We start from the raw sequence: 20017 nt of genomic DNA, 5'->3' as shown, positions 1-20017 counted from the left end.
CATAACAGAAATGTATTCTTTCCGGCAAAACCAGGGTGTTGGCAAGAGCCATGTTCCCTCCGACGGCTCTAGGGCAGTGGTCAGCCAACTCATTAGTCAACAGAGCCAAATGTCGACAGTACAATGATTGAAATTTCTTTTGAGAGCCAAATTTTTTAAACTTAAACTTCTAACGCCACTTCTTCAAAATAGACTCGCCCAGGCCGTGGTATCTTGTGGAAGAGCCACACTCAAGGGGCCAAAGAGCCGCATGTGGCTCAGGAGCTGCAGTTTGCCAACTATTGCTCTAGGGGGACTCATTCCTGACCTCTTCTAACTTTCGGTGGCTCCAGGCACTCCTTGCCTTGTGGCTACTTTACTCCAAACCTACACCTCTATTCATATGGCCTTCTCTTCGGGCTCCTATAAGGACACTTCCCATTGAATTGAGAGCCTAACCTTGTAATCCAGGATGACCTCATCTCAATATCCTCAACATCCAGATGTAAATATGCAATGACATCTTTTCCAAATCAGTTCACATTGATAGGTTCAGTGGATAAGGACATGGACGTATCTTTTGCGGAGAGGAAGGGTCACTATTCAGCCACTGCAGGCCAGAGAGTCTGTGTGTGTTCTCATGGGGGGACCAGAGGGTCTGCTTTGACACTACTCTTTGTATCCCAGTGCCTTTGACACTTGGAGCGAGCATCTCTGGCCTGGCCTTCTGGGTCTAATCGCAGGGGTCCTCAAACTTTTTAAAGTGGGGGCCAGATCACGGTCCCTCAGAGAGCTGGAGGGCCCGACTATATGAACTATTAATTCCTACTGTAACACCTCGGCTGCGCTCACTGCCCAAAAAACCTGGCGGGCCGGATCAGACTCCTCTGCGGGCCGCATGTGGCCCGCGGGCCGTAGTTTGAAGACCCCTGGTCTAATGCCTCAGCTCCGTTCTAGGAGATGAGAGGTTGAGAAAGTTTCCATCAGAGGCAGGCCATTAGCCCAAGCACTTGGTGCCAGCATCGCCAGGACATTAAGTTCCCCTTTCAGACACACAGGCACCCTTTTTAAAAAAAAAAATTTTTTTTGGTACCCAGAAAATCTTGAAAGGACAGCGTTTGGAGTTTACATGTGAGGTTGGTAGAGCCTATAGTCAGAAATCTTTGCATTTTATGTAAGCAGGTGAACTTGGTGATAATTATAGCTATAGTTGAATGTTTGTTGTTTGTGGACAACAGAAGCTCTGTGGCACAGGAGAGAAATGTTGTGATAGTTATGTAGTTGAATTTCAGTTACCAGTATTATGTAAACTCCCCACAGATGTGAATGTAAACAGTGGAGTTCTAATAAGAAGCTACTATTGGTCATTGTGGAGGTCAGTTGTGGGTTATATTTCAGGGTCAATAATCTGGCTTTAAAATGACAGTCAGTGGAACAATAATTACTTGTGAGTTTGTTTTTCTTTCTGCCTTCTTCAGGTCAAAGCACTGCTGATTTTTTTTTTTTTTTTTTTTTTAAATGATCATTGTTCTCTCTTCTTCCTTCTTCTTACCTACTCCTCTGTGTGCTTTTCCTTACGCCACTGCTCTTCTCCAGACTCTTTAGTCGAAAACATTAACAGGATTGCCCTGTTGATAAGAACTTGTTTGCAAAGTGGTTCAGTCCAAAAGCTTACGTGGTTTTTAGAGATTGGTCTTCTTGGACCAAATTTCTCTTTGCCAGCCATGGGAAAGGGTGCCAGCCTATTCCTTGGCTCTTTTCCAAGTGTGTCAACAGCCAGTTGGTTCCCAGTTCACCAAGAACAGAATAATCTTGGGTAAATATGACCGTTGGAAAAGTAGCAAATATTGGTCTTGCCAATTAGTCTTTCATGTGTCTGCTCCCTTCAGTTTAGTGGGCAAAATAGGAACTACACCAGAGGGCATGGCATCAAACACCACATCTGGTTAAAGAACATTGGTAGAAATGTATAATTCATACTTTTAATAGCGTCATTTCTGTCCCTCTTTTCCTGTCCCCCCCTCTCCCTCTTTCTCTGAACAAGTCTGAATATTCCCTTAGCACTGAATTTGACTTGCTTGAGCAAGAGCATCTGGACTTTAGCTTATTGGCATTTAGGCCAGATAATTCTTTGTTGTGGGTCTATCCTGTACATTGGAGGATGTTAAGCAGTACCTTTGACCTCTAATAATCAGATGCCAGTTGTGATAATCAGAAACGTCTCCAAATAAAACCAGATGTCCCCCGAGGGACAGAATCACCCTGGCTGAGGACCACTGGCTTAAGCCATTTCTCCCCAAAGTGGTAGTGTGTAAGCCCTTCAGAGTTTGGTGGTTTGTGTGTGTGGGTGTAGGCGTGAAGGTTGTGTCTTTTAACCTTGACTCTTACTCCTTGAGATTCACCTTCTGACTTAGCTGTACCCATCAAGTGTACGGTGTGGGTCTCATGAAAGTGAGGGAGGTTGCTGATTATCAAATCAACATTATTGGCTGTTAGCTTTCAGAGCAGGTATTAGCTATTTTCTTTTCCTGGCTTATTGCCATTCCTCTGCTGGTTTTAAAAGGGGGATGCCAGTCACCCTGAGGGTGCTCGGGAGATGAGCCTGACACCTGGCACCTTTCTGTTAGTTGATCCTTCAACTGGGCAACAAAGCATGACAGTAGTCCGTTGCCTATCAGGCCTGCGAAATCAGTCAAACTTACTTTGTGTCATCAGAGGGAAGGTGCCGACCTTTGATGTCAAGGTGACACACTGTTTGGGTCGATGTAGTTCCTGGATCTTCTCAAGCGTGACTGCATGTGCCCACAGCCAGCTAGTCTTGCTTCTTTCAAAAACTTAAAAGACTTTATCCCTATGGACCTGTCAGTCTCTCTTTTAAAACCTTACACATCTTCCTCATTTAAACGCATCATTTTGAGTTTGTTGCAGTAATGCCATCGCACTAATACAATTATGTTAAAAACATTGTATGTTACCTTCCTATTGTCTCTTGATCAGAAATTGCAAGCATCTTCAGAATTAGAAAGACTAACATGAGCACCATGTACCCATCACACAGCCTCAATAATTATTAATACATGATAATCAATACTTTCTCCACTTGATTACTTTGAAATAAATCTTCAACATCACATTTTAGCTGAACCCATTAACCACCCAGTCCCCCAATTGACCTTTAAGTCTTGTTAAAGCTTTGCCTTTCAGTCTTCATAACCACACCCTGACTAAGGTGTGGTTTCCCCAGATACTGTGCCCCTCTTAACGTTTTTTTATTCACCCTGATTGCTCCCCTTTCCCTGCTCTTTGACCTCGCTGAAACCTCCCTATCGAAACTCTTCCTTGTCCTCCCTCTCTGTTAGGCTCCCCTGCTTTCACTTATTTATGCCTCATCCTCTGAGGGACCCAAGCTCCTAGTGCCCTTCGCCCCAGCCCTCAGGAATGAAAGCCACATGGCCTCCTTAGAGGACACCTTTTAGGGATCGATGCCCACACACATTCTCCTCTACTACCTTGGTTCGGTCCTCGTCCCACGTGACATCCTGTTAGAGGCCCCTGGCCCACACCTGCTCATGTTCCTCTGGGCAGCGCATAGATGCTCATCTCACTGTAAGTGTCCTTACGCCACCTTGCCTCCGCACCCACGTTCATAGCCTCCTTCCAGCTCACATGGAAAACAGCTGCCACGTGCCCAGCTTCTCCTCTCTCCCTGCAGTGTTAGTCTAAGGCAGTGTTTCCCAACCTTCTCTCATGATGAGAATCACCTGGTGGAGTTGTTAAAACACAGATTCCTGAATCCCAACTAAGAAGTGCTAAACTGGAATTTTTGAGAACATATAGGTAAAATTGCATACCTAACTTAGTGCTCTGTATATAAAATCTGTCTTAGAGCACTAGTTAAGTATACAATTTTACCTATATGTTCCCAAAAATTCTAGTTTAGCACTTCTTAGTTGTGATTCAGGAATCTGTAGTTTAACAACTCCACCAGGTGATTCTCATCATGAGAGAAGTTTGGGAAACACTGGTCTAAGGGAAGAGCTCTCAGGTGGAAGAATCTTCCTCAAGCCTCCTTTCTCCAGAAACCCTTCTCCTTCCTGGGTCACTGGTTCTCCTTACCTTCAGCAAGAGTTTGCTCAAATCTCTGAATCCTGTTAAAACAAAACCAGCCTTCTGCAAAACCATAGAGGGAGGCGTTATTAACCCTTTTTACAAATGAGGATACAAGGCTTAGAAGGGAAGCAGCCTCCGGGCTCAGAACCAGATGGTTGGGAAAGCAAGGTGGGAGTGCGCTGCCTGGCTCTGCACCCAGACCCTTAACCTTTGGTCAAGGGCCCGGGAAGGACACAGCCTTCTTCCGGGCCCCTCCTCTGCTGGCCGGCGTGAAGAAAGGAGTTTTGGGACTGAATGCCACGGAAGTGACTGTCGTGTGAGTCATTTGACCTTTAAACTGCTCAACTGTCCACTCCTGGATACTTTGGAGGCCATCTCTCTTCCCATCTCAACGGTGGACTCTTTGGGCCCCTTCAGTTTCCTGTCCCACAGAGCACCGTTCATGGTTGGTGCTTACAATTCCTCACTCACCTAGACGTTTTCAGTGTTTCACCTAAACATGGTGAAAGGCTTTTAAAAAATACGATTATTGTGTGTGTGTGTGTGTGTAATTAATACGACATTTTTGTTTAATTGAGGTGTAATCATTGCTCATAAGAACTTTATTTTGTATACATTTGAATATTTCTGAAATCAGGATCCATCAACACTATATTATATTACAATGTGGTTTATAATCCATGGTGTTTTATAATAGAAGAAATATATGGTTGTAGATGTAAAATGATTATACCATTATAGATCCTAATCTTAACTGTGCCATGGAAATAGTTCTGTTTTACCCGTTTCCCCTGCAAATGGTTCTTCTTTCTAAAAATGTACAGATGCAGTTTCCTTTAGCCTTTTGTTACCCTTGGCCCCCATTTTCTACAAATAGGGAGTGAGCCCACCAGAAAATTGAGGAATCTGGTGTCTTGGTCTCGTGTTTCTGAAAGGAATGACCAATTATTTGGTTTCTAATTTTGGGAGCTAACACACTTTTGTGAAATCCAATAAAAATAAAATATCTGGGAAAAAGACATACAAAATATAAAGACTTTTAAAAAAATTTGATCATCATAAATAACTTTGTCAAATTGCTATACAATTTTCCAAATGGTTGCTTGCAGTTTCCGTACTTGTATTTTTGCAGACAAAAATACAGATCGGAAACTGGCTGTGGGCAGCGCACCCTTTGGGTAGCACTGGGCCAGATAATGGAGGTTTTACTCCATCAGTTTTCATGGAGCCATTTTTTTTTTTTTTTTTTTTTAAACCAAAGTCTTCCCCCTTATTCTGATCCCCGCTGACTTTTAGGAAAAGGCAGCTGGGAAGCACCTGAAGTCCACTATCCCTCAGAGGGCAGGTGTAATGTTTGTTTGGTTTTCCCTTTTTCAAAAGTCAGTGTTGAATGCTCAGTTTATCATATGCTCATTATTTCACCCACCGGAAACTGATAGAAGGCAGGTGAATGGCTCTCCTCCTACTGTACGGAGTAGGCCCCACCCTCCCTCCTCTCGTAGCAGAAATGTGGGTTTGAATATTTTCTCAGCTGCATAGTGAAATTCTAACACCTAAGGTTGTAACAGCCAGAAGAAATGTTATCACATTCTGATTATGAGATTAAAAATATGGATTGGGGCCTTGGCTAGTGTGGGTCAGTGGTTAGAGCATCAGCCTATGCACTGAGTGGTTGCAGGTTCGATTCCTGGTCAAGGGGGCATGTTTCTGGGTTGCATTTCACTCTATGCCCTGGTCGGGGCATGTGAAAAGCAATGAAAAACACACACATACACACACACACACACACACAAACAAAAAAACAAAAAAAACTTCCAGTGAAGATTAATTTAAAAACAACAACAACAAATAGATAAAAATATGATTTTTTAATAGCCCAGCAGTTAAACATTTTGACTCAATCTGAAGGGGTCTATCTAGTGGTTATGTGATGTTTTATGCTCAAGGTAGCCATGAGTGTCTTACTGGAACATTAAAATTAAATATTTAAATCTTAATGGAATTGGCAGGAACCGTTAGAGGAGGCATACAGAATAATTCAAAAAAGAAGTCCAAGTGGATTTTAGCTGTAGGGTTGTGCTCAAATAGCTCCAGGTGTGGTGGGTTGACATCAAACACATTTAGGCTATTGTGGAAAGGAATTAGAATCTGAAGAAGCATCATACTGGAACTAAATTTATGAGACACATATTTTATATTCCCTAGTAGCTACATTTTAAAAAGATGAATCATTTTAATATAGTTTTCAAAGTGTGAAAATTTCAAAATTTAAAAGATAATTGAGGTATTTTACCTTTTTTTTTTTTTTTTTTTTTTTTTTTGGTATTACATCTTTGAAATCTGTGGATTTGGCACCCCTTGCGTATCTCCATTCGGATTAGCCACATTTCAAGTGCTCACCGGTCACACATGGCTGGTGGCTTTCATGTTGGGTAGGACGGACATAGAGAACCCAAGTCCACAGTGAGGTAGGTAGTTTGAACAATTCCCAAGTAGCTTTCTATTTGAATTATGACTTGACCCAAAATAATTTTAAACGATTTCATGGTTACCCTAGTGAGGACCCCAGTGGACGCTCTGGAAAGTCATCCCCTCCCCTCAGGCCTCTGGCCACCTGCGTTTCCTTTTTCTTTTTAATACAAGGGTAATAGGAGGAGACCTGTTCCTGGAGAAGACTTTGCTATTTGAATATATATTTATTCGTTCTGTTTTTTACAAAGAGCAGGTGGAGTCAGTTACTCTGGGTAGTGAAGCTGGTGCTGGGAATGACACTGAAATCGAACAGGGAAGTAGAAAGTCCTAGTCATGCCCAAGCAAACCAGCTGGGGAGCCTCAGAGGCCTCAGGCCCCCGTTTCTCCCTGAAGCAGAGGTCTCAGGGATGGGCGGGCAGCGTCCTGCCTGCAGCCAGCCAGCTCCTGTGCTGCCAAGAATCCTAGCACGGCCCTGCTGGGTCGGTTCTTGGTCACCTGCGTTCTGTGTACAACGGGAAACAAAGAGATGGAAGTGGTTGTAACTTTATTGGAGAGAGACAGAACTTTACCTTTTCTAAGTGGAAGCAGCTTTATTATACACCTTCTGATTAAAAATATTAGCTTCATAACATATTTATATTGAAACTAGAGGCCCAATGCACGGAATTTGTGCAAGAGTAGGCCTTCGCAGCAGCAGCAGCAGCAGAGGCAGCAGTCACGGCTGCCTCGATCCCTCCTGGCAGCTGAAGGGGTGGGGATGGTGCAACTGCCTGGATCCCTCCCTCGCAGCTCCAGGGGCTGCCTCGATCCCACAGCTGCAGCCCCCTCTTCATCCCAGAAGGACGTCTGGAAGGATGTCCAGTCTCACTCGCATATTGTGCTTTTACTATTATAAATGGTATACTATCTGGTATTTGCTTCAAAATAATCTCCAGTGAAGGCTGGGGAAGAAGTAAGAGAGAGGCCTAGATGAAGTAAGCCTGGTTATCATTGAAGCTGGATAAGTACTTTAAGGTTCATTGTAATGTTCCCTATGTTTTGTACATATCTGAACTTTTTAAAAGAACGTTTGAATTATTGATAGGGTGAAGGAAGTTGTGAATCCGAGTTGCGAAACCCTATCACCTGAAGGCAACGTGGCCATTAACTAGAAAGCCTTCTTTTAAAGCCATGTCTTGGCTCTCTCATACTGTGTACATGTCTAGAAGGAACACAGGGAAGGAGTGTCTCACCTTGCTCTCACCGCCATTTTATTCCAGCTAGAGAGCCGAACGATCACACATGGGGAGGAGAAAAAGGTCGGTTTCTGTTGCAGGCACATTTTACCCAGGACTTAAGCTGAAGTTAGGGAGGTATTCTAGCCTTTTATGGGGTGAAGTGAGGCTCAGAGGACCCGCATTGCCCACGTCTGCCCAGCTGGAGTGTAAGGGGACCAGCATGCTACTCGCCTGGGGTGAGCCAGCAGTAGGCTCTGTGCTGGGCGGTTGAGTATGCCCTATCTGTTGTGGTCTAGAGCCCTGCGGAACCAGCATTAGAAGGAACACAACATGACAACATGAATTGCCACGTTCTGCAGAAATCCACATGACCCAGGAAAATTCAGAGAATGGCAAAGAAGGGGCAAGGGAGGCTGCTTGGAAAAGGGGAAACTTGGAATGACAGGCCAGGGACAGGAAGAAGGAGGCATATGGCGAAGGGGAATTAATATCCCAGAATGTCCTGAGAGGAGGAGGAAGTTTCAATGACAAAAGGACTGTTTGTTGGGTGGGTAGGGGATTCAGTTTTGGATGAAATGGTTCAAAACTATTGACTGGGTGGGGAAAGAGAAGAAGGATTTAGCCTTTTGGAAAAACATACCAGGTGGCAATTTATGAAGACAAGATTGCACATCGTAAGAGATACTACGGCAGCAAAATTGTTCTTGAAAGAGGGGCTTTGAAAGATACTCTAGCTGCTAATCAGAATCAAGTGATGATAGGTCCTTATTTATAAGAAAATAAGTCCCTGATTTGCACATTATGTATACCTGAGTAGCTCATTTGTTCTTGATTAGCCAAACCATCTTCCCACATGACCCCATGTTCTTGTTTGTGACATCTATTTTAGGTTGCCCAGAGTCTGATAACATTTCATGGTGCTCCTGGACTCTTTCTTTCCATTGCCTTTAAGTGGTCATGTGTTAGTTCACAGTGCTCAGGCAGCCAGGCTCCGGGGGCTGGAGGAAGGAGCCCTGGTGTACACTCACAGGGGGTTAGCATGTCTCCTCAGCAGGATGCCTGCTCCCTCTCCTGGCTGCAGTCCCGGGGCACTCCATTACAGGTGGTGTATTTCCCACTGGCCAGGAAAACCAGGGGGTTCACCCCTTGAGGGAGTCATTATTCTCTCCGCGTGATCTTCAGCTGGATAGTTTCTTTCTCTGTAGGAGCAGTTCTCCAGGTACTGGCATGAGGGAGTATGCTTCAAACTCGAGGTGGAGGTGGCAGTGAGAATAGAAGGGGAGGACGTGACTTCTCAAGGTTGTTCTAGCAGGTTGGAGGTCTGCATGGGCAGCGGCTGTCCAACCTGACGACGCTGGTATATGCAAGTGATGGTTCTAGCTGGCCAGGAGGACCTCAGGCCCTCCATCGCTGCTTCCTAGAGCCAAGCCCACCTTGTCTCACTCGAAGCTTCTCCCCAGATTCTGCCCTGCTGTGGACAGGGCCCCATGAGAGGTTCTTTGGTTTTGGTGCTTGGGGGGGCATCTGCATTACTGTATCCCTCCCTCCCTTCTTCCTTACCTCCCTTCCTTCCTTCCTCTTTTCTTTTACTTTTTGGTTTGTTTTTAGCGAGAAAAAAGGAGAGGTGCAGAAATTTCCATGTGAGAGCAGAACGCCTGCCTTCTGCAAGCCCCCTACTGGGGGATCAAGCTCACAACCCTGACTGGGCATCAAATCAGTAACCTTTTGGTGCACAGGATGACGCCCAACCAACTGAGTCACACTGGCCCGTGTTCAACCTTCACTTCTTGCTCATGTTTTTTGTTTGTTTTTAATGGAATTTTTAACTTTGTTTGTTTATAATTTTTAAAGACTTTGTTTTTAAAGCAGTTTTAGATTCAAAACAAAATTGAGCAGAAAGTATGGACAATTCCCATACACCCATTCTCCAGACATGCAAAGCCTCCCCACTGTCCACATCCCACACCTAAGTGGTGCATTTGCTACAGTTGATGAACTTGCATTGACACAGCATCATCACGCAGTCTGCAGTTTACAATGTGGCTCACACCTGGTATTGCACATTACTGTTTACATGGGTTTGGACAAATGCGTCACGACATTTATGCATAAAGGCCATTTTAGGCATGGGAGACTAGAGGTCAAAGGCCACTGCAGGGGAAGAGCTCAGAGGGTGCAGGATTCAAGGAGGAGTGCTGGCTCTGTGGTGCTGGAGCACAAGATGCTGGGGCAGGGCAGGTGGGAGGTAAGGTAGCAGTCCTGGATATCCTTGGGAGCCACGGATACAACTCAGCCGACTTCCTAGCCTGTTTACTCCAGTGGTGGAGGGAGCTGCCACACAGCTGGGGCTGGGCAGGAATGCTGCAATAGATGGAAATGTAGCCCAAGCAAAGCTTGGGGACTGCAAATAGGAACACCCTGGCCACTACCTGCTTTGTGGGAGGCATGGTGGTGGGGAAAATCTATCTCATTAACTTTTCCGCATGACCAAGGTGGAATTAGAGCAGTATTTCCTTGTTATTCTCACCCCCTTCCCTTAAAACAAACAAACAACTATTGCAAATTTTTCTAAAATGTGTTGTCAGATTTTCATAGCGAATTGAGTATTTTCATAGTGAATTAAGTTTAGCACAAAAACATTTTTTATTGGTTCATTTGACGATGTTGCTACATCTCAGGGGTTTTATTTATTTTTTATTTTTATTTTATTTTTTTGTTAACCCTCACCCGAGGACATTTTTTCCATTGCTTTTCAGAGAGTGGAAAGGAGGGAGGGAGAGGGAAATAGAGGAGAAAGAGAAATATCCATTGGATTGCCTCTGGCATGCACCCCGTCCTTGGCCGGGGATCAAACCTGTGACCCTTAGGTGCAAGGGCCAGCACTCTAACCACTCATTGACACTATCCAGGGCTCTCAGGGTTATTTTAAGCATTATGTTCAGAATATTGAAATTAATGGTATAGATTACTTCTTGATATCTGTATTCCATGCTCAGTTGCCTTTTGCAGCAAACTGGTGATAAAAGCTTATTTGTGTATAGTTGCTTTCTAGAAGATAAATGTGTTTCTTCTTCCTCTCCCAAAGGAGAATTGCTGTGTAGTTCTGATTAATTGAAATTCCTAGTCTTTTGAATGTTAGTTAATTTGGCCTTTATTGAAAATAATTGGCTGTAATAATGTACTGAATATGGTACTAGGTCTAGAGACAGAAATTCCCTTCTAAACCAGAAGTCATAAGAAGAAATACCTTTGTGTGTGTGTGTGTGTGTGTGGTGGTGGTGGTGGTGGTGGTGGTGGTGGTGGTGGAGTTGCAAAGGATGGGAGTGAAATAGGAAAAATAAAACTTTTTGAGGAAAAGAAAGATGAATTGCTATATAATGAGCATTTCAAAGTCAACTTAAAATATAGGACTGTAGAATATATATTTTGGCCAGTTTATAAAATGAGTTAATGATACACCTACATAAACTTATTTATTGATCCCTTTATTCACATCTTCAAGTATTTATGGGGCATTCTTGTACCCACACTGTTTAAGGGCTGGGGCTGTCCTGTACTAAATACAGTGCCTGTTCTTATGAAGCTTACATTCTAGTCGCCCACATTACTAACTGCATTTTATTATAGGTGTTTAAAATGTTGAGGGAAGGGAAATTGGGGTATAGAACAAGGAGGAATTAACGGCATCTCTGTTTTCCCAGTTGTGAAAAACATATAAAGACTGAGCGAGGTAAAGTGGTTTAGTTCTACCATTGTCCTCCTAGTAAAGTAGTTCGCACTATTTTGCGTTAACATTGCACCACTGACTGATCTCTTAGGGGCCTTGGGCTTAGTTATGTAATTGTGAGTGTCGTGGGACAAAGTGAACCTTCAATACTCTTGCACAAAAGAACTAATTATGACATTATTTTTTTTCAAAGTGATGTGTGGGGTACTTGTCCTAAGACATAGACCCTGAAAGTAAAGAAATCTGTACAAATAAGGCAGGAGCTATGTATTCATCATCAACATTATCATACCAAAGTGTCTAAACTGTTCTGCATTAGAGAGACTCCTTAATTTTGTTTGATCCAGCATTTCCCACATTTATGAGAGTTTATTTTTTTTTGTTTTTTATTCTGCCTGTAACACCTCCTACTTCCTCCTTTGCTGGAATGCTGCCTTGAGAGGACTGCAGAGGGGTCCCTGGAGCTCTCCTGGCCCTGCCCAGGCTGAGGTGGCATGTTACTTCTCCACTCTGAAGGCCTTGGGCACTGGTGCTTCAAGCTTGTGCTTTGTTGAGCTTCCTGGGGCCCAGTCCCCAGCACCGAGCTTCTAGCTGGGAAGTCAGGAAACGGAAGCCAGGAAATGAGAATGGGATGTTTCTCCTTGGAACTATAGCTGGGCATTGCTATAGAGGAGGAGATTGAGGTACAGAGAGGTTAAGGCACCCTCGAGGAGCTGGATTGCAATCGTTCAGCTGCACTTTCAATGGGAAATTTCTCAAAGTTTCTAAGAAAATAGAGAAGACAAATCCTTGGCAAATGATAGAAGTTGGAGAAAGTTGGGAGAATTTTGTTTTAAAAATTCTCTTCCTGCCCAAACCGGTTTGGCTCAGTGGATAGAGCATCAGCCTGCGGACTAAAAAGTCATGTACTTTGGTTGCGGGCACATCCCCAGTGGGGGGTGTGCAAGAGGCAGCTGATCAATGATTCTCTCTCATGGACATTTCTAACTTTCTATCCCTCCCTCTTCCTCTTTGTAAAAAATCAATAAAATATATTTTTAAAAATTCTCTTCCTATCTTTATTTTAGCCACTGAATCACTGGCAGGTCTATTTCTTATTAGATTTTATGATTTCGAGTGATTAGTAATATGTCAAATGTTAATGATAACTTCAAGCTAACAATGGTATACTTGGCTTATTGATTTAGCTAAATTTAGTGGATTTTTTTTCTGCTTTAACTGGCCTTATGTTATAAAAGCACTGTTGTTAACTCTGGGCAGCAAAACCCCTTGAGATGATGCCCACGTGGGCCCATTTTCTGATTTTTATGCTTGAGCACATGGTGTTAGGGCAAAGCTCGAATGTGGTGTTGCACCCTTCCTGCCTTTTGAAGAAATCTTAGGACAAATGTGTCCTCGGCCGCTTGGGACCTGTACCACCCAGTGTGATTTCAGCCCCATGCCTCAGGCAGGCCTTTTGTACCTCCAGACCCCCTTGCTGCCTCGGGTTCCTTTCAATGTGGCCCCTCATTCCTGTGGGGATCATGCTAAGTGAGGTGTGGAAATCAAGAGTCCATAACACCCTCTCTGTGAGGAAGTGCCTTGTGTGATCTTAATCATGTTATTGAATGTGTTTTCCCCCCTCTTTAATGTGGTTAAGATGATAGTTAATAGTAGATGTACCATTTATAGAACACTTACCTGGCTCCAGGCACTGTGTTAAGAACTTGACCTATACTGTTTCATTTCACACCTGAAATAGCTGAGTATTACCATCTCTGTTCTGGTGGCGAGTGCTCTGGGACTCTGAGAAGTGTGTTTAAGCTTCCTAAGCAAGTAGGAGGTGACCTGGGATTCAGAAGTAAAGTCCTGCCCTAATGTCCTGCTGTTGATGACAGGTGTTTTAGCCAATAGCTTTTGGTGCTTTTTGGTCACATTTATCTATGCTTCTCGAAATACTCCAGAAAAGGTACAACGTGGGAGCTGCCAAATGATTTATTCTTTGATGATCCGGAGAAGGCTACTCTAATTTAAGCCAAGGTTCCTTTAAATAACAAACTCCTGGCACCTTCTATTTAATTGGGAGGGTCTTATCCATGTTTAAACTAAGCATTGTAAGTAGTTAACTGTTCCCCACAGGGACATATTCTGTCCCCAGGTTTGTAGGCAACAAACAATGGGCTGCTCCATCCCTGCTCCCACTGACCTGGAGCTCAAGCAAGACCCTGCTTGACTATTGAGCACTCTTCATCGTTTTAGGTACATTATCTCCTTTAATCATCACACCAGCCCTTTTGCTGGGCATTGCAATAGAGGAGGAGATTGAGGTACAGAGAGGTTAAGGCACCCTGAGACCAAATGACTGGTAAATGAGAGAACCAGGATCAATCACTTTACTTTTAACCACTGTGTTATTGCCTCCCCTAACAGCAATGTTTTGTCTCATAAATCCTAATATATCTCAGCCTCAAATACGGACTTGGCTGGCTCCCCATTCACCCATTGAGAAAGATCCCCTTGCACTGAGGAGGGGTCAGAACAGAGTGGTGTGGTTGGCCCTGGGAGCCCGGTGGGTTGTCTGAGTTATGATCTGGAGACAGAGATACTTTAAGCCTCATGATTGCTCCTCTCTGAAATTGGATAGTGGTTCTTGTCCACTGTCTGTCACCATGGAGAGAAATTTTGAGGGGCAGGGAGAGCCCCTAGAAGGTGACAGGGGATTAACTAGATTCATACTTTACATCAACACACCTGGAGAGGGATTTGTACATCTACAAGGGATTATGGTTCTTTAACAAGGTTTGTAATTATGGTGTTATGAGGATTCATGTATGACATGGAACTTTGGAACCTTTAAAAATAGGACAATGTGAAAAATACATTTGTTTGCTGGAGAGATATACAAGATACAGGGCCCATTATGGGAATACATTTCTGTATTTTATAGTCCAAATAGAAATTAAAAAAGCTTTTCACATATAAATATAACCTAATAAAAAGAAATCTTTGGAGTGATTAAGAATATTATAATGGAGAATATTTTAACCATAGAAATGTTTCATCTGGACAAGTATGTCCCTTTTGTTCTTATTTTTCAAATACTCTTTTCATCAGTTCTTATTAGCCAAGAAGTTTGCCTGTCTCTTGAAATAGTCTTTTGCCTTTGTTATACTAGCTTTGTGCTTCTTGCTTCAATTACTTCATCTGTAGTTGTAAACAGTACTTGACATTGTAAATCTTCATTAATGTGATTATGGGATCTATTCATCTGTTTTCAAATGGGGTGGAATGCTTGAGAAGGTGGAAAATAAAACGCAGCACTGTATTACTGATTCTTCTTTGGTCACAAGTAACAAATTAACTTGAGCTAGCTTCAGTAAAAAGAGAATTATAATGAGGACACAGGTATGTCTTAGGAACTCAGAGGCAATGCTGACGTGGCCCTGGGGAGGGAACAGGACCCGCAGATCAGGAAGGGAACTCTGTAATCAGCGTTCACCCCAAGCACATGTGTGACACAAACCTCACTAAAATGAGAGAAAAGCTGGCAGAGAAGGAAAATAGAAATCTATGTAGTTTATCATTTTACATTTGAGTGTGAGATTTAAAAATAGCTCAATCGTATTCTTTGGGGAAAAATTTAGGTTCATTACATGAAATTCTACAGAATAAACAAACTAAAAATTCCCTAAAATTCTGATAATCAGGGCTAATCATAACTATTTTTGATGAACATTCTTCTAGACGTCCAGGAAAACACACACACACACACACACACACACACACACACACACACACTCTCTCTCACACAGTCTCACACAGTCTCACGCACACGTACATACACCTGCACATGCACAAATGGAATCAACTGTTTACAGTCATTTGCCTGTTTTATTCACTGAAAAGTATATCATAGATGCCTTTTCATAACAATACATACAGACCTCCATGATTTTCAGTTCTTTGTAGTTTACTTTACATGTCTATTTGTGGACCTTTAGGGCATTTATTCACTTATTTTCTCAAAATTATGAACAATTCTATTTATAACCATTTTTCTACTTACACAATAATCTACTTTGAGTAACTTATTTAGAAATAGGATTGCTGGATCATAGAGTATGCTATTTTACATGCTGACATAATTACTTAAGTGGCTACATTATGAGATATGTCTATAACATTGGCTATTGTCAATCTTGGGTAAATGTCAGTTTGATAGGTGCTAAATAAGTCTAAATGTTCTAGAGTTGAATTTTTTCATTATTAATATACACCGAGTGGCCATTTATTATGATCTCTAAATGCATAATAAATTTGGCCACTAAGTGTGTGTGTGTGTGTGTGTGTGTGTATTTATTTATATATGAGGCCTGGTGCATGAATTCAGGGGTCTGGCCAACCTGGCCAGGGGGAGGGGACATGGGTGGTTGGCCAGCCTGCCTGCTGGTTGAACTCCTGGTTGAGGGTTCAATTTTCATATTAGCCTTTTATTATCTAGGATATACACTGAGTGGCCAGATTATTATGTGTTTAGAAATTATAATAATCTGGCCACTCAGTGTAGTTGAGTAAACTTTCTTATAGAAAGTTTTAAAATTTGCTTTATCCATTTTGAGGAGAATATTAATTTACTTACTGGTTTTTAAAACATTTTTGCATAAGAATAGCAATCTTTTATAAATTTCTTATATAACTATTTTACCTAGTGTCTTATTTTACCTTTGATCAAAATATTGGTGTTCATTCTCATTTTTACTTTTGATTTGTTTTTGCCATTCATATATTTGAGATATTAAAAAATTGTACTCAACCAAATATCTCAGTCCTGTAATAGTTTCAGATTTTGATATCATGATGTCATGTTGAAAAAGAAAAAGGCCCTTTCTAACCCTATATTATAAAACCATTCATCTGTGTATTCTTCTAGTATTCATCTACTTCTATTTTGAGCTTATGTTTATCATAAGTAGGAAGAGAGATCTATATTTTTCCTTCCTACTAAAGAGCAAACCAACACCATTTATCAACTAGTCTCACATGCCTACCTACACAGATCTGATTATAAAGGGACAGTTGGTTCTATATCTGGATGTTTACTGTTTCATTGATCCATCTGTATGCTCTCCCTCAGACTGCGCTTGTTAGCTATGGCTGGCTCATTTTGTTGATTCCTACAATTGATTACTGTGCTTCTTTGCTTCCAATTGGGTTTCTGTGGGATACGGTGTTAAATAGTCAGTTTTCAGTTCCTCACAGAACTGGGGATGAAGTGGGAACAGTTGAAGCAATGAAGGGCCCCTTCACAAATGTGTTACAAGAACTAAGTAGGAAAAAAGTGAGCAAGACAAGAAGAGCTCATGTAGGTTAATGTGCAATGTCTGAGATTTTTGTGTTAAACCTTGGTGTGGGGGCAGGGAGGGCAATGTATGTAGCTGGTCTTTGTTTAAATTCAAAGCCATTAAGCATTTCTACTACAGGGAAGAAAATAATGTGTTTTGCCTCTTTGCCAACAGTAACATAATTTTGTTCTTTGAAATAAGTGTCTTGGGACCTCGATTCCCTGTTGGTCAAGAATATTCCCAGCCCATGTGTTGCAGCGGAAATTCATTGTTTCCTGAGTTATTTCCCTTCATGATTAGTGAGGGGGGAAATGACCAAATGTATAGATTGAGATTTTTTCCCCCCAAACACTGACGTCTGTAACATTACTTGATTCTGATGGCTTTTATTATTATTTCAGTTATTGCTGCTGAAGGCTTCTCTGATGCTTCAGGATATATTCAGGGAACTCCACGCTCCATAGCTAACAATTCAGGTGAGTCCTTGAAAAAAAGACACAGCCTTTTATTCTTACTCACTGGCTACCCCTGGCATTGGTAAAGGTTGATGAAGTGTTAAAACATCGTCACGTATACTCTCTTGTTTGATATTTAGCAGGGTGCTGTGAGGCCGGAGTGTGCTTGCCCGGCCTGACTACTTCCTTTTCAATTTAATACCCCACCTGGTAGTTGGTTAGTGGGGTAATGGTGGGCAGTTATAAGAGGGGGTGAGTAGCTGGTTTTTTACTTTATTGTATGAATTCTCATTTATTCATATATGTTTGCTTCATTCCCCTCTCCCCCCAACCCCCCCACCCCCTTTTTTTTTAAATGCTGGATAAGGAAATAATGTAGAAACTTCCAATAGTATTTGCACTGAAACTGCACGGTATGGAGCTCTCCAGGGATGGCAAGCAATTGCTCTAGCACACATGTGTCAAACACAAGGCCCGCGGGCCAAATCCAGCCCGCCAGGCCTTGCAATGTGGCCCGCACCGCGCTGTCATCACTGCACTCCGCTGTCAGTTTATGACATTGTCAGTTTATGACTGTTCAGTAAACCATTCGGCCCGCGATTTAGGCTGGATTTTAGATTTTGGCCCCTTCTCTGATTGAGTTCGACACCCCTACTCTAGCATGAGCTAAAGTGAGTTTTGGTTACAGCGGGTTGGTTTTTCCCTTTGTTTGTCCTGGTTGTGGCTGCATGATCTCAGGCAGTGTGGAGGAGATAACGAGGGCAGGGAAGGAAGCCATCTCCTAACGAGGGCAGGCCGCCACCGAAGTCTGCCAGGTGAAAAGGATTGGCCTCAACTCTCAAAGCTTGTGTCACGGCACACCACATGTGCCAGTTCTGTACTTGACCCAATGCACAGCTGAGGACAGATTACTTAATGCCGTTGGTCTCCATAAATTGTACAGGCTGGCCCAGCCTAGTTGTTCCCATGCTTATATATTTTGTAGAATAGGAAAAAAAAAATTCAGGATCAATGTTTACTGTATTTGGGGTGGCTGTGTATAAACACAATTGATGATTATTGACAGCTGAATGAGTACATGAGGGTTTACTACATATGTGCATACTGTTCTGTTTTGTGTTTAAAATTTTTCACAATTAAAGGTTTATTTTAAAAAATAAGTACCATGTACTTCTACTAGCATCATTTCATGAGAGAAATATTTTAATACTAAAAAAGTAGGCTGTCATAAATTTGTCTTTAGGCTGTATGCATTTAGCATGATGAAAATGCCCTTCTCTTCCTGCCTCTTGTCCTGTCTCTGCTGACCAGCTAGCTTTGAGCTAGCCAGAACTGGCCTGAGGACTGGCATTTGGGGAACATTGGGGCATATGACTGCTAAGGAGTCTTCTCTAATTTGAAAACGGTACCATTCTTCTGAAACTGGAAAGGGATGCACTGTAGTTATATATATCAGCTATTTCCAGAAAATGCTGCGACAGCTAGCATGCTGGAACTAAGAGAGGCCAGAGGTCAAGCAGAAGAGGAGGGATTGTTCTGTTGGGAAACACTAATAAAAGTGGCTCATTCATGTGAACATTAAATTTAGCTGCGAGCCACCTTGTAGTCGATGTAAAAATGAAAATTGACAGCAAAGAATAGAGAATCTTTCCTTTATACCATTGCAGGCCACCTCTGGTGAGGTGGTGTTTTACATATTCGTGTCTGCCTGTGGGGTGGGGGTGTTGAGAGCTCTGGATGAGGTGGGCCGAATGTCCATCTCTAGGGAGACCCATCCAAAGCCAAGTGCAAGGAGCTGGGGTGCAGCGGTGGAGGTCACAGGCAGGATTTGGGAGACAGGGGGAAGGGCAGAGGAAAGGAGCTGTCCTGCCTCGGGGTCCTCTGTGGGTGTCTTTTGGGAACCTGCAGAAGGTGGTGGGTGGTTTGGTCTGGCTAAAGGGCTTGGGCACGGTGTATAGGAAACACATACATAAGCCTTTCCCAAGTTTTTAGATCTGAAAGGAGCATGTCGGCGGATTTCTATGCTGTGGGTCTGTACAGAACTGAAAACTGGCCTTACCATGTACTTCTCTCTGGCGATGTGTGTGAGCTGTAGGGTGGGTGGAAGACAGAGGTGATCATGGGCTAAATGATTACGACGGTAAAATGATGGGAGGAAGGAGCAACCATACCTCCTATTCCAAAATGCCTGCCCAATCCAGGCTGCTTCTGAAAGTTCTGTAACGTTCTGCCAGGGTCTGCACTGATCGGAATATAGTGGTTCAGTCCTTTAGAATTTCTCCCTGAATGATTTCTGGTGTGTGTTTGTTTTACGTGCCTGTTTTCTGGGGAACTCACATGAAATTTGGCACACTTATCTGGTTGCTTTCCCTCTATCAACCAACTCTGGGTTCACTCTCTATATGCTTCCGTTGTGTTGCTCCCTCTATTCTTCCCCAGGGATATTTATCTCACTACCCTTTTTTTTTTTTTTTTGGAAGAAATTATGTTAACAACAGAAACATTTGTCTTAAAATTATAAGAATATGAGAGATTACCTGAAATCTTGACTTTTCTGAAAGTGTCTACAGACAAGAATAAATGCTAGCTAGAGCTTTTATTTTGACATAAACCAGAGGGAAGGAATTGCTTTAAGGGATTTGAGACAGTCCAAGTCTGAATAAAATTTAATGAATGAACAATGTAATCTATCAATCATGTTCGGAGCCTTTCAGAAGGCCAGGCCATGCTTGGTAA

The 20017-nt window shown here is 42.6% G+C and overlaps 1 protein-coding gene across 7 annotated transcripts in view; it reads left to right on the top strand.

Annotated features, from left to right (window-relative positions):
- TLN2 (talin 2) overlaps positions 1-20017 on the top strand; it is a 402173-nt gene that overhangs the window by 154646 nt on the left and 227510 nt on the right. For all 7 annotated transcript variants that reach the window (XM_084886348.1, XM_084886349.1, XM_084886343.1 and 4 more), the window contains one exon: positions 17228-17302. The gene's annotated coding sequence lies outside the window, so the exon portion shown is untranslated. The remainder of the gene's footprint in view (positions 1-17227; positions 17303-20017) is intronic.

Source organism: Pipistrellus hanaki, assembly GCF_964339955.1.
Source record: "Pipistrellus hanaki genome assembly, chromosome: 1".
Classification (NCBI taxonomy): Eukaryota; Metazoa; Chordata; class Mammalia; order Chiroptera; family Vespertilionidae; genus Pipistrellus; species Pipistrellus hanaki.
This window is presented reverse-complemented; position numbering and strand designations above follow the sequence as displayed.